This window comes from Salvelinus fontinalis, chromosome 2 (genome assembly GCF_029448725.1).
Source record: "Salvelinus fontinalis isolate EN_2023a chromosome 2, ASM2944872v1, whole genome shotgun sequence".
NCBI lineage: Eukaryota > Metazoa > Chordata > Actinopteri > Salmoniformes > Salmonidae > Salvelinus > Salvelinus fontinalis.
The window spans coordinates 42,994,016-43,020,771 of record NC_074666.1 but is presented as its reverse complement, the minus strand read 5'-3'; the positions used below and the strand labels follow the sequence as shown (position 1 = coordinate 43,020,771).

The 26,756-nt window shown below is 40.4% G+C and overlaps 1 protein-coding gene across 3 annotated transcripts in view; it reads left to right on the top strand.

Moving 5' to 3' along the window:
* Nucleotides 1-988: 988 nt before the first annotated feature.
* Nucleotides 989-26,756, top strand: part of arhgap32b (Rho GTPase activating protein 32b) — a 220,560-nt gene continuing 194,792 nt past the window's right edge. For all 3 annotated transcript variants that reach the window (XM_055875737.1, XM_055875732.1, XM_055875728.1), the window contains exon 1: nt 989-1,497. The gene's annotated coding sequence lies outside the window, so the exon portion shown is untranslated. The remainder of the gene's footprint in view (nt 1,498-26,756) is intronic.

The following is a 26,756-nucleotide window of genomic DNA, read 5'->3' as shown; positions in this document are numbered from 1 at the left end:
GCACTATTTGGTAGAAGACCAAGTCCATATTATGGCAAGAACAGCTCAAATAAGCAAAGAGAAACGGCAGTCCATCATTACTTTAAGACATGAAGGTCAGTCAATCATGAAAATATCAAGAACTTTGAAAGTTTCTTCAAGTGCAGTCGCAAAAAGCATCAAGCGTTATGATGAAACTGTCACTCATGAGGACCGCCACAGGAAAGGAAGACCCAGAGTTACCTCTGCTGCAGAGGATAAGTTCATTAGAGTTAACTACACCTCAGATTGCAGCCAAAATGTAGAAAACAGTAAAAATAAAGAAACCTCCTTGAATGAGTAGACGTGTCCACATTTTTGACAGGTACTGTATATTATTTGCATTATTTATTTTTTAAACAGGACAAATCTTAGTGGGCATGTGCCCCTGTGCCTTCTATGGGCAATATACATTTGTGGGCATTTTGAAGCAAACTATGAAAGGAGACTTTCCTCTCACAGTCATACCTGCCATTTTTCTGACTTTTTATGGTTTATGTTTCAGCTCAATTCAAGTAAATTTAGGCTATTCTCCAAGGCAACATCTACAGTAACTACCAGTGTGAATTATGGTAATCTAGATGATGCCATTTAGACAAGCTCCAGAGGATGGCAGAGTTGTCGGGTAAAAATACACTACAAAGATGATAGTTTCAGAGCTGGGTTTCCAACCTAATTAGTGTATATAGTGCATAATAAAGAATGCATAAAATGTAGCCAACCAGATTTTCCCAACATATTATGAAGGAGTATCCTTGAGGATTATATATTGTTCATTTAAAAAACGTCTTCAGTTCATACAATATTTAGCCTACAGCCCAGTAAAATATAAAGTGGCTTTTTTTCTAATTTTGTGTATTAGTGTTTTACAAAATTGCAATCTGATTGATGCGCAATGTCCTGAGACAGAGCATGCTGGTCTACATACGCTCATTCCACGAGAGCGCGCACACGGTCACGAACTGTACACCTCTGCGCGTTCTCAATCACGATTCACTCCGCAGAAGATTCTCTCTTGGAAGTGGCGTTACAAATCGTTTAGCGAGAGGCTCCAGTTTGATAGCAAGTTTAGCTGTAAAACTGCCCTTAAAATAGCTGTAAAGGGAATTTCAGTCAACGTTTTCTCAATGAATGGACTGTGAAGTACCATCACATTTTAAGGAAGTTTAGATTTACTTACAAAACACGATAACAGCTGGTTGAACATTGCCCACGAGTCGTGTCCAGCGGGAGTTTTTGAACACACGGACAGAGAGGTTGAGGCGATTTGGTTAATGGAACGTGCCAGTTCAGGAAAAAATGTAGCTAGCTAGCTTAACGTTAGCTATTAGGCTATACACATATCGCGTGTCCTTTTGTTTTAGCTCGGAAGGATCAAGCTGTGTTTATGCAGCTGGCGTGGAAGACACCGGCAGGAGGAGAAAACAGTGGTGAAAAGCGACAGTGATAACCCGAAAAACATCTCATCACCAGACACCGGTAAACAGACATTTTTCTCACTTCAGTTAAGGCTATCTGTGTGGTTCCGTAGTCTGATAGATAACATTACGTGCATCAAAACTAGCAATAAAAAAAGCATACACATGCGCTAACACATCATGACATGCATGTACTGTCTAGTCAACCACTGGCTATGGGGCTAATACTATGCCGCTCGACATAACGACTTGCCCAGCGTTTCCCAAACTCGGTACTGTGGTTAACGATTAACTAATTGAATCAGCTCTACACAGGGTAGTGTTAGGGATAAACCATGGCTGTGTTTTGGAAACGCTGGTCTAGTTTATCCAGCAATGGTATTACGTTACAGCCTAGCTAACTAACCAAGAATATATGGTATTAGGATGCTAACTAGTAAGGGTTTTTGATTGATAATGGCTAGTTAACGTTACCTCCTTTGCTGGACCCTAAATGAACAGAACTATTTACAAAAATGACAAGACAGCGAGGTAACTAAATTGATAATGCAATACAATTTATCCTAGCTAGCGTACAGCATAATTGGTAGGGATTTGAAATCATTCTCAGGAAAACAGATAAACTATAGCCTAATCCAGTCCTAATCCTTAGGTGCGGCAGATAGTTTAGTGGTTAGAGTGTTGGGCCAGTAACCGAAAGGCTGCTAGATCGCATCCCCGAGCGGACAAGGTAAATATGTGTCGTTATGCCCCTGAACAAGGCAGTTAACCCACTGTTCCTAGGCCGTCATTGTAAATAAAAATTTGTTCTTTACGGACTTGCCTAGTTAAAGGTTAAATAAAAAAGCTGCTCAAGCCACAACTAGCTGTTCACAAGACCAGAAAGACTAGCTAACTGGAATAGTAAAAAAAATTATAGTTGATTTTAGCTAGGTCCATAGCCTAGAGTAGACATAGTTGATCATACAATTATTTTTTACTGCACATCTCTTGCCCTGCTTTGTTATCCGTCTAGTTTACATTTGACACAAAGATGTAAAACAATTGTCAAGTTATTCAATAACAACATCATGGCGATCTAACAGGGTACCAACATCAGTCTAAGAAGCTGTCACCAATACCCTTGCTCTCCAAACTGTCAAGCAAAGCCAGTCTCACCCCCTTAGTAATTTCATGCTCACATCAGAATGATTTCCCTGGAATTTCCCACTGACGGATAACAACATTATGTCTGTTTTGCATAAATGCAAAGTTGCATTAATCATCCAAAACACCTCTGCTAAATCGAGGTAATGAATATAAAGTACACTTTTTGCTCATGGTCAACCTTTGATTCAAATGGTGGTGTATACTCCCTTATTACCACTGTATACCTCTTTTGATATTACTAAGGGTTTCCATCTATAGCCTACAGTTTCAGCTAGTCCATGGCTCCAATCTGTCTAACCCTAAAAGCATGTCAGCCTTTAGAGCACTTGAGAGTAGCCCATCAATGTTTTACAGAGTAAAACTATATTGGTTCAGAATGTAATGAAAAGGTTCAGGCTCTCCAACGTGTGCCTTCATTGACAGCATTTTAAGCAGACAATTGCATGAGAATTGGTAAGAGAATCCTTGCATTTCTATGATTAACTTGTGCACAAAAACAGTCTGAGTCTAATGGCCCTCATTAAGATTGTTACATGATGCACTAAAGTCTCAAAGGCTTCCCAAACCTTTGACCCTAACTAACAAGGAGTTCCGTACTCTTGAAAGATCAGATCATGTGATCACTACCAAGGGACACTACCAAGTGACATGACTGGCTCTAGTCAATCTTTGTTGGATTTTCCAGTGCCACATCATCTAGGCCTATATCAGCCATCATGGCTAAGAAAATACCGGCCCGGAATTTCCATTCCAGCTGTGCATTCCTACAAACGAGCACAGTTGGATAGTTCCTGTCTTCCCCTCCCTCCAACTATGGATGCTTCTTAGGAGGGTTATCTGTGACCATGTTTCATAGAGGACACAATTAATTAAGGCAACATTTATCACAGCTGTTATGTACTAAATTATCTTTTGATGTGCCCGTTTCTCTCTCTCGAATACAGGAGTCTGGCTGCTGTAAATTGCGGACACAGTGTGCAGGGCACTGACGCAGTATTAGGTGTGAAATTAGAAACTGTTCAACGTAGGGCTACATCATAAAACAACTGTGCAGTCTTGTGGAAACTGATATCAAATCTAATGTGGTCCTACAAATTGTTTTCAAATTGTTTATAGCCCATAATTTACACGCTATGAAGCTAGAGATAAAATGAGTTACTTACAGTGCTTTAAAGTATTCACACCCCTTGACTTTTTACACATTTTGTTGTTATAGCTTGATTTTAAAATTGATTACATTTAGATTTTGTCACTGATCTACACACAATACCCCATAATGTAAAAGTGGAATTATGTTTTTAGAAATGTTTACAAATTCATAAGACATTTCAGCTTTAGATTTTTTTAAGTCAATAAGTATTCAACTATTTTGTTATGGCAAGCCTAAATAAATTCAAGAGTTAAAATGTGCTTAACAAGTCACATGCAGTGCATTCGGAAGTATTCAGACCCCTTGACTTGTTCCACATCTTGTTACGTTACAGCCTTATTCTAAAATTGATTAAATAAATAAATGTCCTCATCAATCAATGCACAATACCCCATAATGACAAAGCACATTTTTGCAAATGTATTAAACACAGAAATACCTTATTTACATAATACCTTATTTACATCAGACCCTTTGCTATGAGACTCGAAATTGAGCTCAGGTGCATCCTGTTTCCATTCATCATCCTTGAGATGTTTGGCGTCCAACTGGATTGGCGTCCACCTATGGTAAATTCAATCGATTGGACATGATTTGGAAAGGCACACACCTGTCTATATAAGGTCCCACATTTGACAGTGCATGTCAGAGCAAAAACCAAGCCATGAGGTTGAAGGAATTGTCCGTAGAGCTTTGAGACAGGATTGTGTTGAGGCACAGATCTGGGGAAGGGTACTAAAACATTTCTGCAGCATTAAAGGCCCCGAAGAACACAGTGGCCTCCATCATTCTTAAATGGAAGTAGTTTGGATCCACCAAGACTCTTCCTAGAGCTGGCCGCCCACCCAAACAGAGCAATTGGGTGAGAAGGGCCTTGGTCAGGGAAATGACCAAGATCCCGATGGTCACTCTGACAGAGCTCCAGAGTTCCTCTTTGGAGATGGGAGAACCTTCCAGAAGTACAACCTTCTCTGCAGCACTCCACCAATCAGGCCTTTATGCTAGAGTGGCCAGGCGGAAGCCACTCCTCGGTAAAAGGCACATGACAGTCTGCTTGGAGTTTGCCAAAAGGCACCTAAAGGACTCTAACACCATGAGAAAAAAGATTCTCTGGTCTGATGAAACCAAGATTGAACTCTTTGGCCTGAATGCCAAGCATCACGGGGGGGGGGGGGGGGCAATTTAATAAATTTAGAATTAGGCTGTAACGTAATATGTGGAAAAGGTCAAGGGGTCTTTTTTTTGTGTGTGTGCAATAATAGTGTTTAACGTGATTTTTGAATGATGTTCTCATCTCTGTATCCACAAACTTACAATTATCTGTAAAGTCACTCAGTCAAGCAAGGGATTTCCAACACAGATTCAACCACAAAGACCAAATTGGTAGATGGGTAAAACAGTAGACATTGAATATCCCTTTAAAAATTGTGAAGTTATTAATTACACTTTGGATGGTGTATCAATACACCCAGTCACTACAAAGATAGTCGTCTTTCCTAACTCATTTGCTGAAGAGGGATTTCACAATGATGCCAATGGTGACTTTAAAACAGTTAGAGTGTAATGGCTGTGATAGAACTGAGGATGGATCAACATCATTATAGTTACTACACAATAGTAACCTAATTGACAGTGAAAAGGAAGCCTGTACAGAATACAAATAATCCAAAACATTCCTAATGTTTGCAATAAGGCACTAAAGTAAAACTGCAAGAAATGTGGCAAAGAAATTAACTTTATGTCCTGAATACAAAGTGTTATGTTTGGGGCACCACTCCTCATATTTTCAAGCTTGGCGGTGGCTGCATCATGTTATGGGTATGCTTGTCATTGGCAAGGACTCAGGATTTTTTGGGGGATGAAAAGAAACGGAGTAGTGCTCATCACAGGCAAACTTCTAGAGGAAAACCTGGTTCACCTTTCAGCAGGACAATGGCCTGAAACACAAGGCCAAATATACACTGGAGTTGCTTGAAGAAAGTAAAAAATAATAATGTGCAAGTGTTGTACAATCCAGGTGTGCAAAGCTCTTAGAGACTTAACAAGAAAGACTTGCTGCCAAAGGTGATTTTTGTTGTTGTGACTGGTGTGAATACTTATGTAAACTAGATTTCTGTATTTCTGGGCTCCCGAGTGGTGTAGTGGTCTAAGGCACTGCATCTCAGTGCAAGAGGTGTCACTACAGTCCCTGGTTCGAATACAGGCTGTATCACATCCAGCCTTGATTGGGAGTCTCATAGGGCGGAGCACGATTGGCCAAGTGTTGGCCGGGGTAGGCCGCCATTTGGAAATATAAATGTGTTTTTAACTGACTTGCCTAGTTAAATAAAGGTAAAAAATATATATAATTTTCAATAAATTTACCCACATTTCTTAAAATGTTTTCACTGTCATTATGGGGTGTTGAGTGTTAAGAAAAACATGTCAATTGAATTCATTTTGAAATCAGGCTGTAATACAGAAGAATGTGGAGTAAGTCAAGATGTATGAATACTTTTGGAAGGCACTGTTTCTCACTGCAAAAACAAGGGAGGCCATCTTTCCAATTCCTGTTTTCCACACAGACTGAGTCATGCCAAATAGCTGCCACTGTGCCAATGACAAAGCAGAAGCCTTAATAGTCACCATAGTCATTTTAGTGGGATTTATGTTCCCATTAGTGATGCGTGGTTTGACTCATAACCGTGGGGCGGGTGAGTTTAGGGTAGGGATGGGCACGAGTACTCGAACGGTCGTCAAAACTCTATCTTTAACCAGAGAGAACATTATTTTTCTCAAATGCTGTAGTACTACATTTTTTTTGTCCCCCCTAAAATGTAAATGTTGTCTTGAAGATGTTATTTTTCTTTGACTCTAGTGTTCCACTTGTACATGTGCATTTGCAAGGCACAACATAAAAGCAACCATGCCAAGCATCTGTTTTTCCTGAATTCCCTTTCTCCACAATGTCGCACTCCCCACAATGTCAATTGCGTCCCGACTGCTCCTTCTACACACACGTGCTGTGTACGTGCTTCCCCCCAGTGTTCTCCTTTCTCTCACTGTGACTGTATTGCGTCATCACAGAAAAATCTACTGTGGTTGGACGCATGCCACTTGTGGAATGTGGGACTTGTAGTTTTTAAGCAATTAGCAGCGGGGGAAAAATGGATTATGGTTGGTTGTAGTCTTTACTCGCACGCTGTGCTCGTAAATAATTATTTCAGTTCGACATATCTATTTTTAGGGGCAAATGCTATTGAAATACTCGGACTGTAGAGCCCTGCTGTATTTGGGGAGTTTCACCCATTCTTCTATGCAGATCCTCTCAAGCTCTGTCATGTTGGATGGGGAGCGTCGCTGCACAGCTTTTTTTCAGGTCTCTCCAGAGATGTTTGATCGGGTTCAAGTCCGGGCTCTGGTTGGTTCACTCAAGGACATTCAGAGACTTGTCTCGAAGCTACTCCTGCGTTGTCTTGGCTGTGTGTTTAGAGTTGTTGTACTGTTGGAAGGTGATCCTTGGCCCCATTTTGGAGGTCCTAACCTGCTCCAGACCGCTTTTCATCAAGGATCTCTCTGTACTTTGCTCCGTTTCCCAGCCCCTGCTGCTGAAAAACATCCCTACAGCATGATGCTGCCACCACGTGCTTCGCCTTAGGGATGTTATTGGACAGGTGATAAGTGGTGCCTGGTTTCATCCAGATGTGACGCTTGACATTTAGGCCAAACAGTTCAATTTTGGTTTCATCTGACCATAAAATCTTGTTTCTCATGGTCTGAGTTGTTTAGGTGCCTTTTGGCAAACTCCAAGCTAAATAAAACGCACATGGAGAAGTGGCTTCTGTCTGGCCACTAGCATAAAGGCCTGATTGGCGGAGTGCTGCAGAGATGGTTGTCCTTCTGGAAGGTTGAGTCACTGTCGTGTTCTTGGTCACCTCCCTTACTAAGGCCCTTCTCCCCCGATTGCTCAGTTTGGCCATGCGGCCAGCTCTAAGAAGAGTCTTGATGGTTCCAAACTTCTTCCATTTCCGAATGATGGAGGCCACTGTGTTCTTGGAACCTTCAATGCTGCAGACATGTTTTGTTACCCTTCCCCAGATCTGTGCCTCCACACTGTCTCGGAGCTCTACGGACAATTCCTTTGACCCCGTGGCTTGGTTTTTTGCGCTGACATGCACTGTCAACTGTGGATCCCTATAAAGAATGTGTGCCTTTCCAAATCATGCCCAAGCAATTGAATTTACCATAGGTGCACTACAAGTTGTAGAATAATCTCAAGAAGGATGAATGGAAACAGGATGCATCTGAGCTCAATTTCGAGTCTCATAGCAGGTTCTGAATACTTAAGTAAATAAGGTATTTCTGTTTGTTTTTTTCGGAACCTATTTTCACGTTGTCATTATGGGATATTGTGAGGTAGGTTGATGAGGAAAAACCTTTTTAAAATCCATTTTAGAAAAAGGCTGTAACGTAACAAAATGTCTGAATAAGGGGTCTGAATACTTTCTGAATGCACTGTATGTTCTCAATTTGAAAACGATACCAGTAGACAATGTATATGAGCCTAATCATTGTACTATATTTTGTACATGCCTTGTGCCGACATGACATTTTTGGGTGCAAATCCAACCCTGTTTCCGAGATGGTGAAATGTCTGGAAGCAGGAGATTAGATCCTTAGCTTAAAACATACACACAACTACCACTACCAAGTTCAATGCCAGAAGGTCTGATTGGCACTTGGAAAAACAGTTAATTGCCTGCATCGACTGTTCAATGAAACCAGTGGTAAGTGCACCGCAGACTTCTCATTATTATTGGCCAACACCTATGAATGTCAATGGTTAACCGTCAGTTCTCACGGAGTTGGATACTGAGCGGAGGTATCACCTCCGCTTTTATATTAGGGCCAGTGTAGTGTGTCTCAAGTCATTATGGCTATTGGTCCTTTTCCCATTACCAGAATCTGCCTCCCAGACTTGTGGCATCTTGGCCTCATTTACCCATTGCAAAGTGTAATTATGACTCCAGTTAAGTCTGTTTCAAACACTTGCTTGGTGATTTAAGGACATCTTAGCAGACATTGAACTAAGTGGTCACATTACTGGTTACAAATTATATCACTGGTGCATAATTAGCATAGGATGTTTGTTGATGGTTCCACAACTGGATCTACCACTACTCAAGTCGTTGCACTCTACCCGATGATGTGAAATCAAGTGCGTTACATGCTTAATTCAACATGCATATGAGTAACAGACCCTGCAGCAAAGATTACCCTATTGTGCTGAGAGAGTGTGAGAAGAATCAAATCCTCTGGGACGAGTGTGATGAGTTGAGCTAGTATTGTAAAGACAGTCCAGTCTATGTTCTTCCTCCCACCTAATTAAGAAGACAAGTGCTTAAAGAACAGTTATTTGAATATATGTGGGTTATGGACCATGCATTGTCATGTTACTTTGTATCAATAGTTTTGTTTAGACATTGCTGTCATTGTAGCAGATGTCTGACTATTTCCATAAGCTTGAAGCATTTTGTCAGTTTGCATTTCTTGTTTACCTGGGAAAAGCTCCCTGACTGTAGCATGGCTCTGTCGCCAGTGTAGACCACGTCTAGAATGTAGAAACTGAGAACACTAAGCCACACTTGCCTGTCTTCCCTTTTTATTTTTTTTATACATAGACTACTAAATGTCAAGCTTCCTTTTCAATACAGCCAAATAGAAAACGTAGTCAGCCAGGTGCCTCTGGGCAGAAATATTTAGCAGAAGGAGCTCTATTTTGATGGCAGCCTTTTGTACATTCGAATGCCTTGATTCCATGCGAAATACTTTGTTGAATACTTTATCGAGTTTACCTCCCAAATTGGAAACATTTGATGTGGTGTTGTGTAGAAAGATATGTTTACCATTTGAATGACTGACAATGTATGAACTCTGTGTATTGTTATTTTGGATATCGTCTAGGCATACAGTTGAAGTCGGAAGTTTACATACACCGTAGCCAAATATATTTAAACTCCGTTTTCACAATTCCTGACAGTTAATTAATCAAAGTAAAAATGCCCTGTCTTAGGTAAGTGAGGATCACCACTTTATTTTAAGAATGTGAAATGTCAGAATAATAGTAGAGAGAATTATTAATTTCAGCCTTTCTTTCATCACATTCCTAGTTGGTCAGAAGTGTACATAAATAGTTTAACTTGGGTCAAACGTTTCGGGTAGCCTTCCACAAGCTTCCTACAGTAAGTTGGGTGAATTTTGGCCCATTCCTCCTGACAGAGCTGGTGTAACTGAGTCAGGTTTGTAGGCCTCCTTGCTCGCACACACTTTTTCAGTTCTGCCCACAAATTTTCTATGGGATTGAGGACGTGGCTTTGTGATGGCCACTCCAATACCTTGACTTTGTTGTCCTTAAGCCATTTTGCCACAACTTTGGAAGTCTGCTTGGGGTCATTGTCCATTTGGAAGACCCATTTGCGACCAAGCTTTAACTTCCTGACTGATGTCTTGAGATGTTGCTTCAATATATCCACATAATTGTCCTCCCTCATGATGCCATCTATTTTGTGAAGTGCACTAGTCCGTCCTGCAGCAAAGCACCCCCACAACATGATGCTGCCACTCCCATGCTTCACGTTTGGGATGGTGTTCTTCGGCTTGCAAGACTCCACCTTTTTCCTCCAAACATAACGATGGTCATTATGGCCAAACAGTTCTATTTTTGTTTCATCAGACCAGAGGAGATTTCTACAAAAAGTATGATCTTTGTCCCCATGTGCAGTTGCAAACCGTAGTCTGACTTTTTTATGGCGGTTTTGGAGCAGTGGCTTCTTCCTTGCTGAGCGGCCTTTTAAGGTTATGTCGATATAGGACTCGTTTTACTGTGGATATAGATACTTTTGTACATGTTTCCTTCAGCATCTTCACAGTGTCCTTTGCTGTTGTTCTGGAATTGATTTGCACTTTTCGCACCAGAGTACATTCATTTCTAGGAGACAGAACGTGTCTCCTTCCTGAGCGTTATGACGGCAGCGTGGTCCCATGGTGTTTATACTTGCATACTATTGTTTGTACAGATGAACGTGGTACCTTCAGGCGTTTGGAAATTGCTCCCAACAATGAACCAGACTTGTGAAGATTCCAGAATTTGTTTTCTGAGGTTTTGGCTGATTTCTTTTGATTTTTCCCATGATGTCAAGCAAAGAGGCACTGAGTTTGAAGGTAGGCCTTGAAATATATCCACAGGTACACCTCCAATTGACTCAGGCTAATTGACATCATTTATCAGAAGCTTCTAAAGCCGTGACATAATTTTCTGAAATTTTCCAAGCTATTTTAAGGCACTGTCAATTTAGTGTACGTAAACTTCTGACCCACTGGAATTGTGATACAGTGAAATAATCTGTCTGTTAACAATTGTTGAAAAAATGACTTGCCATGCACAAAGTAATGTCCTAACCGACTTGCCAAAACTATAGTTTGTTAACAAGAAATTTGTGGAGTGGTTGAAAAGCGAGTTTTAATGACTCCAACCTGTGTATGTAAACTTCCAACTTCAGCTGTATATGATCAGAACAATTTTTTTTGATATTGGTCTTATTTACGCTTTTACTACAAGATATGAATTGCCACAATGTTTGTTCTTAATAAAAACACTTAAAAAATATTAAGTAAATAGCCACATTATGTTGAAGATTTCTTTTTTAAAGTTAAATATAGAAAGGGTTCAGTCTTAATTATTATATCTTTCTGATTTTATATAGCGTAAATGAATTTAAAATTGTCATTAGGTAGGGCCGTATAAACTCATCTGTTTTATACTTTTGCTGATTTGTGTTAACGCTTTTCAGGGTTTTACATCTGGTGTTCACTCTCAAAATCACACTTTAAAAAAAATAAATAGAAAAACATCAACATTAGATGTTCTTAAGTACACAACAATGCTTAAACCACATCAGTAGACCAGTTTTTGAGGTCAAGTGACCACTTAGCAAGGGGCTTTTGTTTAGCTGTGTTTGTGTAGTGCACGCGATGGTAGACTTTGCAAAACAAATACCAGCTGGATTGATGACTTTGTAGTTAACATGTCATTGTGAGTTTTTCCGGAATGCCTTTCCATCTAGCGTCAGTGGTAAACGCGCACACCGTACACACGCAGGCGAGGGTGTTCTCGTTGTCTATTCAGAAAGTTGCTGGAAATACGAATCACATGCATTCTGTTCATGTCTTATGATAAAGTTAAGCAAATTAATACATTGTTAATACATTTTTGAATATTGTTGAATTCTGTTTTAATGCCTGTATTCCATGAGGGCCCTGATTTATTGTGTTTGGACCGGAGTGAGGCTCTCCACTAATTATTGTTCCTGCAGTGATGATTCTTCATTGAATGTTTTCGTAATTTATCTGCAGATAATCGGCGAAACGTCTAGGCCTACCAGCAGCCTATACAAATTAGGGAGCCAAATGAACAGCTCTCTCAAGATTTGGTATGCTACACTGCCTGAGGAGACGAGTCACTCCCTTTAGCGTCACTGTCTGGCAAGCCCCGACATCCTAGGAAAGGAAACCTGGGAAATCTTTTGGTTTACTTGTCCCGATGCGATACCATGGACACACAACCACATTGAGTGATATATGAGATCGACTTCATTCAATCATTTCGACTCATCGTAGCCACTTAATTTACACTGAACAAAAATATATACCATATTTTCCATATGCACAAAAAGCTTATTTCTCTAAAATGTTCTGTACAAATTTGTTTACATACCTGAGCATTTCTCCTTTGCTAAGATAATCCATCCACCTGACAGGTTTGGCGTATCAAGAAGCTGATTAAATAGCATGATCATTACACAGGTGCACCTTGTGCTGGGGACAATAAAAGGCCACTTTAAAATTTACAGTGTTGTCACACCACAATGCCGCAGATGTCTCAAGTTGAGGGAGCGTGCAATTAGCGTGTTGACTGCTGGACATGTTTTAGAGAATTAGGCAATACGTCCAACTGGCCTGACAACCACAGACCAAGTGTTGGTGAGCGGTTTACTGATGTCGACGTTGTGAACAGAGTGCCCCATGGTGACGTGGAGGGGTTATGGTATGGGCAGGCGTAAGCTACAGACAACCAACACAATTGCCTTTTATAGATGGCTATTTGAATGCACAGAGATGCCGTGACGAGGTCCTGAGGCCCGTTGTCGTGCCATTCATCCGCCGCCATCACATGTTTCAGCATGATATTACGCATCCCCATGTCGCAAGGATCTGTACACAATTCCTGGAAGCTGAAAATGTCCCAGTTCCATGGCCTGCATACTCACCAGACATGTCACCCATTGAGCATGTTTGGGATGCTCTGGATTGACGTGTTTAACAGCGTGTTCCAGTCCCCGCCAATATCCAGCAACTTGACACAGCCATTAAGGAGTGGGACACCATTCCATAGGCCACAATCAACAGCCTGATCAACTCCATGCAAAGAAGTGTCGTGCTGCCTGAGGCAAATGGTGGTCACACCAGACGTTGATTGGTTTTCTGATCTGCGCCCCTGCCTTTTCTTTAAGGTGTCTGTGACCAACAGATGCATATCTATATTCCCAGTTGTGTGAAATCTATAGATTAGGGCCAAATTATTTCATTTAAATTGACTGATTTCCTTATGAACTATAACTCAGTAAAATCTTTGAAATTGTCGCATGCTGCATTCATCTTTTTGTTCAGTGTACATGGTACATGGAAATTCACGATCATCATGCTCTTTCCATCCTCTAAAGAAATGTGACTAAAACCAACCAATGTGCGCAGACTGTGTTTCCCTGTCATCGCTCGCTTTGTGACTGACAGGCACCTATCCTATCAATAGTTTGCTAGAATATGCATGTTAATTATAGTGGGAGAGGGCTCAACGGAATAGCGACTTAACTTTCAAGTGGAAAGTTGTCTAGTTAATATGAAGTGGAAAGAGTTGCAGGCTATAATTTGGCTGTAACCGTGTGATTAGCCTTCCCACTAGCGGATCTCAGTATAGTTGATTGGTTAGATAATCACTCCATGATTTCTCAATCTAGGCCTGATGCAATGTGAATGTGACACATAAAATGTTAAAGATTATGAAACTCATTCTGAAAATATACAGGATTTGACTTACTTCCATACTGAGGATATGAGTTAGGTTGGACAAATCTTACTTCCTACCCCTTCATATAGTTCAGGTTTCTCTCAAACAACCAGTAGGCCTACACAAACTAAGCTTGGCAGTTTGGAGCATTGCGCGCTTGAAATTCCACATGCTATAGTCTAAGCTCATCACATTTTGTGAGAGAAGGCACAAGTGGGTGATTTTACACATTGCTCTACTTTTAGTAGCAGCATGTCATTGACAGCTGCAGTCCTGTAGACCTAGAAAAAGCTCAGCTGGTACTAATCCTAGGAACTGAACACATTTCCATGACATGTATTGTAGATGCCCTGTTTGTTGCGGATGAATGCTCCTCATTTAAAAGTGCTGCTAGCATTAGATAGGCCAAAATAATTAGTGTAATGAGAACAGGCCATTCAGCTCATCTAGCCTTTCCATATACCTATCTCTAAGTGAGAACATGGAAACAAATGTGATTTCAGGTTTAGGGCAATATCAGGACGGTCATGTTATCTGTATAGGACATTCATTGTGGTGTCTATGTCATGGTTAGGTAGACCAGTGACTCATCAGTTAGGGTGTGCAGAGGGTCTGCTGGCTCCTCATTAGCTGGCACTCCAGCCAGGGTTGCCAGGGCTAGCAAAAATGTGTAGCCCAAAGACAACTCAACCTGCTCACAAGGCCTGAAAACTAGGCCCGAAAAAAATTGCGGCAAGTGAGGAGTTAACATATATTTATCCAATAAACCCTTTTTCCATAACGTTATCGAGCAAGTTAAGGAATATTGACCTAACTTGTAACGCCGTATGAAAAATATTTATAATTTGGTTTTCTATGAAAATAATAATTATTGCAGGCTAACGTGATGTGAAAGTAATTTGAATATGTTGCGAGAGAAAAGATAATTTGCCATTAAACGTGGCAGATAAATCGACATCCATTAATTAAAAATGAACTCATTTAACTGTTATGATTGTAAATAAATCCCTTTTGCGCATGCGCATATCTATAGATAAATCTGTCAGGAGAGCGATGAAAGTTGGACAGAGGATCTCGATCTCTGCGCAAGAAACACATGGAAAACTTCCAAAAATGAAGGTTAGACTATTTTCTGGCAGTTAATTTATGCCAGATGTTAAGACTACAAACTGTTATTAATGGCCTGTTTGCGAGATTGACTTAATTTCAATAGACATGGGCTGTCCCCGACATTAAAAAAAGATTTTTTTTAATATTTTTCCTTATATAGACAAAACCTATGTTTGAATTAAATCAACTATATGTAGGCTACTGAGCTTGTCAGATGTTTTAGCGCTGCGATTTAAAAATGAAGACGCACAAATTACTAAAGACGGAGCCAGAGATCAATATTGCATAACTGGAAGAAAAACCTGTTTTCCCTTTTCATGCTGAGTGGTTATTGAAAGGGAGAGAGCTGTGAATAGTTTTCAAAGAGTCTACGTTGAGGAGCTATTGTCATTCTCAATGGATGTAAAAACAGACTTTGTTTACTTGCTGTTTGAGGCAAAGAAAAAATTACTTTGAGAAGCTCTGCAGTGATGGTGAGTTAAGGTTATCAGAAATAGTATCAGATCTCCAAATGTGCACATTTATAAGCCTACATTTGTGCAGGCCAGGTAGCCTAGTGCTATGCGTAATCAAGTGCGTGTCTTTTTACACAAGATTGACAGGAGTGCTGGAAACAAAAGACAATGGAACTCGTAAATGGGATCTCAACTTTTTCTCACAAGTGTAGCCTAGATTGTGCGCTCTGCAAACGTGTCCACTCATACAATGACAACGGTAGGACTGATGGAGGGATTGTGCATTCCTGGTGTAACTCGGGCAGTTGTTGTTGCCATCCTGTACCTGTCCCGCAGGTGTGATGTTCAGATGTACCGATCCTGTGCAGGTGTTACACGTGGTCTGCCACTGCGCGGACGATCAGCTGTCCGTCCCGTCTCCCTGTAGCGCTGTCTCAGGCGTCTCACAGTACGGACATTGCAATTTATTGCCCTGGCCACATCTGCAGTCCTCATGCCTTCTTGCAGCATGCCTAAGGCACGTTAACGCAAATGAGCAGGGACCCTGGGCATCTTTCTTTTGGTGTTTTTCAGAGTCAGTAGAAAAGCCTCTTTAGTGTCCTACGTTTTCATAACTGTGACATTAATTGCCTACCGTCTGTAAGCTGTTAGTGTCTTAACGACTATAGTGGCTTTTCCTCTTTACCATAGCTCAACTTCAGCCTTTTTTTCCATATTTCCACCTCTTTCAGGAAATGTTCATCAGTCCTCATTCTTGGTTGATAATAGTTAATGCTCTCATTTTCCTGTTCCTCTTCTGTGACTAGCTCTAGCACAGATTCATGAGCATTCTTCAAGTCATTGATAACAGCGTCAAATGCTTCAAGACCCTCATTCACAGTTTCAATGTTTCCTCCATCATTAAGAAGGACTTTTATTTCATTCATTTTGCGTGTACACACTCCAAGTTTGCCTCTCTGGGCTGCATAGAGTGAATTTAAATGCTCCTCTGCCCTCTCCAGTGGGGTCTTATTTGGGATTTCATCCTCCATCATTCACTCAATTTACAATGACACAGTTGTTGTTTTGATAAATGTAATGCCCCTTTAGACCTCCTTTTAATGCTTTAAAACACATTCATCCATTTCATTATATCGACCCATTTTGAATTGAACATGTGCAAGTTTGACATTTTAGATGTTTTAAACATTTCATTCCATTATAAGTTTTGTCCCTTTAATGACGTTTAAACACGCAGTATCTTTAGATCCTTTAGTTGTGTTCCGTTAATGCATTGCATTTCCACGTTAGGCCAAATATTAGACATATGATTAGGCTACATTGTGCATAGGATCTCGGTGTTTCCCAAACTTAAACTTCTTAATTGTTTTCACAGCGCTGTGTTTTGAATTCCATTCCCAAGTTTATCAAACATTCCAATTATAAGCACATTTGCGCTTCCATAATATGCATGATCAATCGATCGCATTGAACAGGTCAGCTCATTCATTCGCAGTAGTTACTCACAGCTGGCGAATTCTAGGAGTTCAAGTCCTTCCAAGCGAGCTATCCTATTCTTCTTATTTCTAACAAAAAATGATTCTCCAATCAACTTAAGTCATAGATTACTTGAAATGGAAAATACATAATATGACCTGTTTGTATGTCTGTATCGTCAAACTATACCACTCCCGGGTCTAGCAAGGACTCCTCCCCCCGAAGGACCAACTTCCTATCTTTATCAATAAATATTAAAATGTGATTAACCACACTGCTAAGATTATGCGTAACTTACCACAGTACAATGAATGGGCAAGAGGGCGGGGGGAAGAACTAAGTTAACCTAAAAACAAATGAATACATCTCAATCAGGTAACTATAAATCATAAAGGTACGAACCTAATATTTCATCATATACATAAATATTTAATATATTCACAGAAATGTACATGGAACTCTGTATGTAATGTATTTTATACAAATATGCACAAATCGGCTCTAGCAACGACTGTTCCACAGGTGCTTTTTTTAAACCCTTTATAATGATCTGTGAAGTTATTTGGATTTTTACGAATTATCTTTGAAAGACAGGGTCCAGAAAAAGGGACTTTTCTTTTTTTTGCTGTGTTATATTTTAAGACAAATGCCACGAAGGCCACTGTGCAATTTAGAAGTTGCCCAAAAACCTGCGACCAATACATTTTCATCCGCGACATCGTTTTCGAAGCAGCCAAATTTGCGGGAAAACCCCTGACTTCGTAACCCTGACTCTAGGGTTCCTTTTGGCCCCAGGAGGGATGAGAGAGGGATATATTGGGCATAGCCGACGAGACACAAGGAGCCCCTTGGTCGTCTGGACAGTAGAGGCTTCATCGACGGATTCTTGAGTCAGCCTGTCGCATTGCAGCCTGGACCTCAGAGACTGGGCAGACGAGCAGAGAAAGAGAATGAAAGATCGAGAGAACAATAAGGCAATATATCTGTGCCTCAACAAGAGGAGCTCACCTCAGCCAAATCACTCGAGGGACTTTACATCGGCTTTGTTTCAGTGCCTTGTGGTGTCAGCAATTAGGATAGCTTTTGTCTGGTGTCGTAATGACCGATGTGCTCGGCTTTTGGAAACGTTTCGGCAAGAGCAGCATTCTCAACACACCCTACAGGGCACTTTTTCAAAGACTAGGTCAGCGCTTCGCTTAGAATAGTGGGGCACAAGGACGCTGATTCATTAGCTGATGTGCTTTGAAGGCAGACTTCTGTTCTGTTCTGGTAGTGCTCTCTGTCCAAAGGTTTTCCATTTGATATGTTTTCCTGGCCTTGAAAAGGGATGCTATTAGCTAACGAAGTGCAACCACCCTATCTTATTTAAACATATCCCTTGGCTTTTTAATTGGTCTGCCTTTAGCAAGCTGACACTAGAGGACATTTCTGTAAATAAAGAGCTAGTATTGGGATAATAGGCCAACTTCTCGTTTATAAAAATGTAAATGTTGCCATCGCATGTGTTAACCTGACTAGGTAGCTTGGCAACCACCAAGGCAAATAAACAAATGAATGTGTTAACGAGCAAAACAAGCATAAATCTAGATATTCAAAATGAAATGTCTCAACAGCCCCGCAGTCATATTATGCAACTGACCCACCCTCCTTTGTACACTTGTTATGTACGTGAGTGCTCATGAACTCTCAAAGGGCTCCTTGTTTGTCTTCATCCTCTGCTGCTGCACACAAAGGCAGACGTGACCCCTGACCTTGGCCCTGGATGCTGGAGGAACATTGTGTGTTAATTATTTACACAACTGGCATAGCCCAGTGTCCCGGGCCCTGACCCCACACATTAAGAGCTGCTAACTCGCTCTCGCCCCACAGCTTGAAAAGCATCTCCCCTCAGCCTCCCAGGCCGCACATACACCGGCTTCTGAGGATGCCATGGAATTCCCTATCAGGATTCCATTCCCCCACAAACAATTCCTGCATTGATAGGGGAGGTTGGAAAGCTGCCAGGGTATTCCTACAATGGAGAGGGGGGATAATGAGGCAGCAGCATTGACAAAGGGAATTCTCATTCAGGGCCTGGATTGGCAACATGGTGTGTGTGAAATTGTGTGGCAGCATTTAGGGAGCCACAGAGCAGATACCTGAGCAGGATCTCCCACCAACACACTCACAATCCCAGCCATTGTGCTCCTAGTGCATGGGAGGCATCCGGTCATGGTGTAGGCTCTCAAAGCCACTCGTACCAGAAAGAAGAATTTCAGCTTGCTTTTTAGTAGGGCTTGAGAAACATTCACACTCCCCTCATAGTCTTGCTCTTTTTTATATTGAGTGTAAAAATATAGATGCTAGAATAACTGAGAATTTGTAGCCTATTGTTCATTGTCTTCTGCATCATTAGTGATGGGGGTAACATGGACAGTTGCATCATAGTATTTATGGAAGATATTGATATTTGACTCCAAGTATCTATTTGTTTTCCATCTTTTTAAATAGTGAACTAAAATGTTCAGCACTTATTTCCATGGATGATAAACTCATCATGGAGTCTAAAAATGTCAAGTGACAAAATGTCAAGTGCACCGGCTCTTTACATTTGGAAGAGTTGTTGAGTGGCTAAGTGAGGACTTAAGTTGGGTGAGATAAAAGGTGCTCTTGAGTGAAACTGAAGTGTGTGTTAGTGGTGCACGAGTCAGCTGTTTGTTCACCCGCACCCGCCCTCAATTGCAAATAACCCACCCGCAACCGCCCGGCCTATACAGTGGTTCCTCCTTTAAAAGTTGCGAGCTTACGCCGCAGGACTTGAGGTCGTTTGTGGTTTAGTACGGTACCCTGCGTCACCACTTCATTGCTCCAGACCAGCGCAAGGGGGAGCACTGATTATGCTTTTGGGTCCTACTGTGTCTCTAACTGACAATGAATGGGCGACATAAACCTAAATAGAACTGATAATTGTACACGACTTCAGTATTACTTACTAAAACTGTTACCCTAAGGCTTTTATTATTTTATTATGTTAGGATTATTTTGCTCTTAATGTAGTAGTGTAGCCCACTCCCAACAGGTCACGTTGTACAACACCTGAGTGGCACAATGGCCTAAGACACTGCATAGCAGTGCAAACTGTGTTGCTACAGATGCTGGTTAAATACCTGAGCTGGCCCGAGATCACTGTAGGTTTTTGGTTTTTCTCCCTATAAAAACAGATTAATTATTCTAAGTAACAAACTCGCTTTGTTAACAAATTTGTAACGATGTCTCACCCCATGTTCAAGAATGGCCTGTTATTAGTGCCAGTTTGCACGTTCAAACTAAAACAATGTAACTAATAATGGCATCTTCATGCTTTCATTTATGAAAATAAATACTCTTTCAAAATGCACATGTTTTTTTAGTTATGGATCCATAACGAATTACTGTGGGAAGAAAATACCACTGAATTACAGAAATATCATCTATATGTAATTGGCGGACAGTCACGTCATATTTTTCGATATACTGTAGGCCTACCGTAGGTGACATGAGTAAGGTGCTGTTAAAAGTAGTGTAGGTCATATTTAATTAAAGAGCATATTTAAAGTTAGACGCAAAAGGATTTGAAGCAAAAGCCTACAACTATTTTAGCACCGTTTCGCGCTGCCCTGAGACAAGCATGTGGACTGGTCTTGATAAATCAATGAGATTTTCACTTAATCTCTGTTTGGGTATTGGTTAGACTACAGTTAAAAAATTAGGGTGTGCAGAAATGTTATGCTCTTACACGGAACCCAAACCGGCTGCACCATTGTGCATACATTTATTTTGTCCCCCTACACCAAACGCGATCATGACACGCAGGTTAAAATATCAAAACAAACTCTGAACCAATGTCATTAATTTGGGGACAGGTCGAAAAGCATTAAACATGTATGGCAATTTAGCTAGTTAGCTTGCACTTGCTAGCTAATTTGTCCTATTAAGCTGTCTTGCTGTTGCTAGCTAATTTGTCCTGGGATATAAACATTGATTTTATTTACCTGATATGCACAAGGTCCTTTACTCCGACAATTAATCCACACATAAAACAGCCAACCGAATCATTTCTAGTCAACTCTACTCCTTCCCGCCTTTTTCATCTTTGAACTTATATGGTGTTCCGCATCTACACTTTCATAGTATTCCCACGACCACCGGCAAAACAGTTCGTCTTTCAATCACCCACGTGGGTATAACCAATGAGGAGATGGCACGTGGTACCTGCTTCTATAAACCAATGACGAGATGGGAAAGGCAGGACTTTGAGCGCGATCTGTGTCAGAAATAGGAATGACTTCTATTTTAGCCCTTGGCATCGCAGACGCTCGTTGGCACGTACAAGCAGTGTGGGTGCAATAATTGAATAACATGGATTTCAAAATTTATTTTGCGACGTGTCCGGTCTGGTCAGCATGTTAGTATAACCTTTATTTAACTAGGCAAGTCAGTTAAGAACAAATTCTTATTGACAAGAACAGCCTACTCCTTACTCTCCGTCAGGGAATTGAACCCCAGTCTCCTGCAGCACACTGGATTCTTTAGCTAAATAGCCCAGCGCCAAATTTTCCGTTCCATCCTAACAGAAAACCAGAGGGTTTGTTGTTTTCCTTGGAATAGAAACACTAATATTAATCTAATTAAGCAAGTACTAGTCACAAGTTTGGACACCTACTCATTCCAGCATTTTTCTTTATTTTTACTATTTTCTACATTATAGAATAATAGTGAACACATCACAACTGTGAAATAACACATATGGAATCAGTAAAGAACAGATTCTTATTTACATGGACAGCGTAGTCGGGGAGTTGATCGCCGGTCTCCCTCATTCTCTAGAACAGCCATTATTGAAGGCTATCAAATGCTTCTCAAAGATGCCCTCTGGTGGTCAAATTGGCACTAACTAGCATTAATGGTACCTGTAGTTAACACTTAAATAACGTGCCATAGAATTCTGTGGCACCATGCAATCTGCAACGCAGTACTTAGGGCCACTCCTGACCCTAACTCGATAGAAAATGCGCTGTAGGCTACAGTCAGACGGCTGGACACTTTTTTTAACAGAAGGTGCAGGATTTATTTTGCCAGATTTCTAGATATGTTTCTGCTTATTTCTGCCATTTTCGTAGGGTATTTGTCTACTTGTCTGTAATTATACTAAAGGAAAATATAAACACAACATGCAACAATTTCTAAATATTTTTCTGAGTAACAGTTCATGTAAAGAAATCAGTCAATTGAAATAAATAAATTAGGCCCTAATCTATGGATTTCACGACTGGGCAAGGGAGCTAGGTCCAGCCAATCAGAATATGTTTTCTCCCCAAAAATGTGCTTTATTACAGCCAGCATTCCGGATGGCCTCTTCACTGTTGACGTTGAGACTGGTGTTTTGCGGGTACTATTTAATGAAGCAGCCTGTTGAGGACTTGTGAGGCGTCTGTTACTCAAACGAGACTAGAGGTCGACCGATTATGATTTTTCAACGCCGATACCGATTATTGGAGGACCAAAAAAAGCTGATACCGATTAATCCGCCGATTTTTATTTATTTGTGTATTATTATTTTTTATATATTTGTAATATTGACAATTACAACAATACTGAATGAGCACTTTTATTTTAACTTAATATAATACATGAATAAAATCTATTTAGTCTCAAATAAATAATGTAACATGTTCAATTGGGTTTAAATAATGCAAAAACTGTGTTGGAGAAGATAGTAAAAGTGCAATATATGCCATGTAAAAAAAGCTAGCGTTTAAGTTCCTTGCTCAGAACAAGACAACATATGAAAGCCGGTGGTTCCTTTTAACATGATTCTTCAATATTCCCAGTTAAGAAGTTTTAGGTTGTAGTTATTATAGGAATTATAGGGCTATTTCTCTCGCTACCATTTGTATTTCATATACCTTTGACTATTGAATGTTCTTATAGGCACTATAGTATTGCCAGCCTAATCTCGGGAGTTGATAGGCTTGAAGTCATAAACAGTGCTGTGCTTAAAGCATTGCGAAGAGCTGCTGGCAAACGCAGGAAAGTGCTTTTTGAATGAATCCTTACGAGTCTGCTGCTGCCAACCACCACTCAGTTAGACCACTATATCAAATCATAGACTGAATTATAATATAATAAACGCACAAATACGAACCTTTCGTCATTAATATGGTAAAATCCGGAAAATATCATTTCGAAAACAAAATGTTTATTCTTTCAGTGAAATATGGAACCATTCTGTATTTTGTTGAATGGGTGGCAACCCTAAGTCTAAATAATGCTGTTAAATTGCACAACCTTCAATGTTATGTCATAATTATGTAAAATTCGGACAAATGATTTACGGTCTTTGTTAGGAAGAAATGGTGTGGCCCAAACTGTTGCATATACCCTGACTCTGCTTGCACTGAATGCAAGAGAAGTGACACAATTTCCCTAGTTAATATTGCCTGCTAACATGCATTTATTTTAACTAAATATGCAGGTTTAAAAAACAATTACTTCTGTGTATTGATTTTAAGAAAGGCATTGATGTTCATGGTTAGGTACATTTTTGCAACGAATGTGCTTTTTTCTCGATTAGCTTTTGTTAAATCATCACCGGTTTGGCGAAGTTGAATTAGCCTGTGATTCGATGATAAATTAACAGGCAGCGCATTGATTATATGCAACGCAGGACAAGCTAGTTAACCTAGTAATATCATCAACCATGTGTAGTTAACTAGTGATTATGTGAAGATTGATTTGTTTTTATAAGATAAGTTTAATGCTAGCTAGCAACTACCTTGGCTCATTGCAGCCACAAGGTCCCTTTGACGCTGCACTTGCGTAACAGTTGGTTAGCCTGCCACGCAGTTTCCTCATGGATTGCAATGTAAAAGGACAATTACTGATTTGTTATGAAAACGGCCCTAATTAATCGGCCATGCTGATTAGGCTACTTCAAAAGTATCCTGTAGGTCCTGCTCACGTTCATCCCCTCCACTCTAATATAATTCAATCATCAAAACTGCACAACAGCCATTCAATTTAATGGAAAGAGACTTCTGTAACAAAACACAAAAGTTTAATGACACTGAGATTGTCAATCCAATCATTCACTACTAAGTAGGGAGGGATGTATTTTCTGTTTGTCGAGATGATCATCAAACCATGATGAGCGCTCCAAGTCGGTAATCAGTATGCAGTTACGCGTTGCCTGTTGGTTGTGTGTGGTGCATTGGCACAGTCACCTGTTGATGGGAAATTTTGTTGCATATATTTTATGTAAATATAGCATCAAAATGTTAAATCTGATTTCCCCCTAGCTGGTCATTGACTGTAGCCGGCTCTGATCGTAGTGTAATGACACAGGCAGGGAGAGTGAACTTGGCTTTGGTGGTCGTCAAACCCTCAACTTTCTGGCCCGTTAGACCTGTGTGGCATTGACTGAGCCACAAAACCATGCTGAAGTGGTAAACCGTTATCCACATTTATAAACACGGTTGCTACAGTTATTTATGGTGGTAATAATTACTTGAGTCCAGTTTGAGGAGGAAGGTGTGCATTCTTTTTACAGTACAAAGGGAAGCGGGGTTTCAGTTTGGAAAATGTGGCGCCGGATAATGTGACAGGGAAGATTTTTGTTTACCGGCCGTCTGAGAAATTTACCGGATCCATATTCATTGGGTGCGTAACCCATTAGGGTCTCCACCCACAGTGTTCAGAATGACAGAAATCACATGTAGATTATGGTAATTCATCTTAACAGAACATGCAACTCCGGTAATGAAGCAGCCAATAAAACAATATGCAAACATTTACCAAAATGCAATTCATGGGAGAACACCATTATAAACAACGTATCTGATGCAAGCGGTATATGGCAGATGAAAATCTCTGTTAGAAATTAGAAATAGGGTGAATCTAAAGATGCAACAGCTAGGATTGGTTGCTAATATGACTTAGATTGTGCCTTTGGCTTCTGGACAGCCAGAAAAAGCTGATTAGAAAACCAATAGAACAGGAGAAAAATGGCATGAGGAAGTCTTTCACAGCGTGTGTGCCAATCGGCCTAGCTGATTGCGTTTTGGCTGTCAGTTAAAAGCATCGAAAATGTGTGAAGATAATGTCATTGTTTTTTGTAATTATAGTTTTTGTTTCCTGTCACGATATAACAATACAATTGAATTACATTTAGCACTAAACAAAAACTTGACAGACATAAAAAAAATTATATACACACACACACACACACACACACACACACACACACACACACACACACACACACACACACACACACACACACACACACACACACACACACACACACACACACACACACACACACACACACACACACACACACAATGAAGATAGAGACGTAAACAAAAGATAATGTGTCTTGAGTAAAAAAAAATATGTTGAGACAAGAACGGGAGAGGTGTGTAGCGAATGTAGCCTATAGGTGCATCTCTGTAGAATGCACTCAACCCCCCCCCCCCCCAAAAATGCGCAATCCTTGTGTGAATTGTTTGCCCTTTTTGATTGTGTATTTGTCCCATTAATGTCATTTGGTTACATGAACTTATATTAATTATTAGGCATACAGCCATTCACCGTTTTCATTCTGAAAGTGGAAACGTTGTTTGCAGAGTTCACAATTTGACACACTTGTGAGAAACAAGTTTTTGTTTATTTCATAACCATAATTTACGATTTTGTAAATTGTTCATTGTCTTTTTGTTTGGAGTTCTCTATGTGAGCAATAAGCATGGTTTCTCTGTCTTTTTGAGGGAGTGCGCATGGCTGAGCATGCAAAGAAGTAGCCTACCTGGCCTGCTGCGGGCAAATATAGGAAAATGCCCATTTGGGCTTGTCTGATTTCTGGTTGTCTTAACTCACCACACTGGAATAAGTCTCATTTATTTATGTTCCCTTAGTTTTTTTCTTCTTCATTAATATCTGCCAGGATATTAGTAATCCCTCTGTCTGAAGGCGTTCTGCCTCTGGTTTGGACTCCATCCCACTCCCTTCTAAAGGGTCAACTGTGGGACAGCAACACCTTCAGGTAATGACTTCATCACTCACACACATTGAGGTGAATGGGGATAGGAGGATGCTAAGACATTTGTCCTAAGCTCTGGCAAGTGTTTAGAAAGTTAAGTCTCCTGTGAACATCATTGTAAAATATTCTCTTCCTCTCTAGTATTTCCCTTTCACCAGATTCACTTGCTATGTCTCTTTTTAGAACTATCATACCAGCTTGACCCAGTGTACTCCTGCGTGATGTTAGACATGGTCTCTAATGCTGACAGAAACATGTATTTTCTTGATAACCGGTCAATGTTCAGGTCACCATCTAGTTGTCCTCTCAAGAGGAAGCTTCTTACTGTGACTAATGCCTGTAACAGGACCCAGGTTATCACTCAACCAGCTAGTCTATACCAATAGTGTTTGATCTGTGAAATCTACTTCTATTGATCATATCTTCACTAATGCTGCAGAGCTTTGCTCCAAAGCAATATCTGTTCCCATTGGCTATAGTGACCATAGCATTGTGGCAATAACAAGGAAAGCCAAAGTACCAAAGGCAGGACCTAAAGTTTATTTATAAGAGATCAAACAAAATGGTTTCTAAAGACACTTTTTGTTGAATATGTAAAATGATTCTTGCCAATTGGTAACAAACATGCACCTCTTCAGAAACAAACTATTTTGTACATAATGTTGCTGCTTCTGTCTCTTATGACGGAAAAAAGAGCTTCTGGACATTAGAACAGCGATTCCTCACCTTGAATTGGACTAATAGGTTTTCTTTAATGAGTTGGGAGGGATTTACTCCAGACACCCGAACAGGCTCTCATCTCCGTCATTCGCAGGAGAAA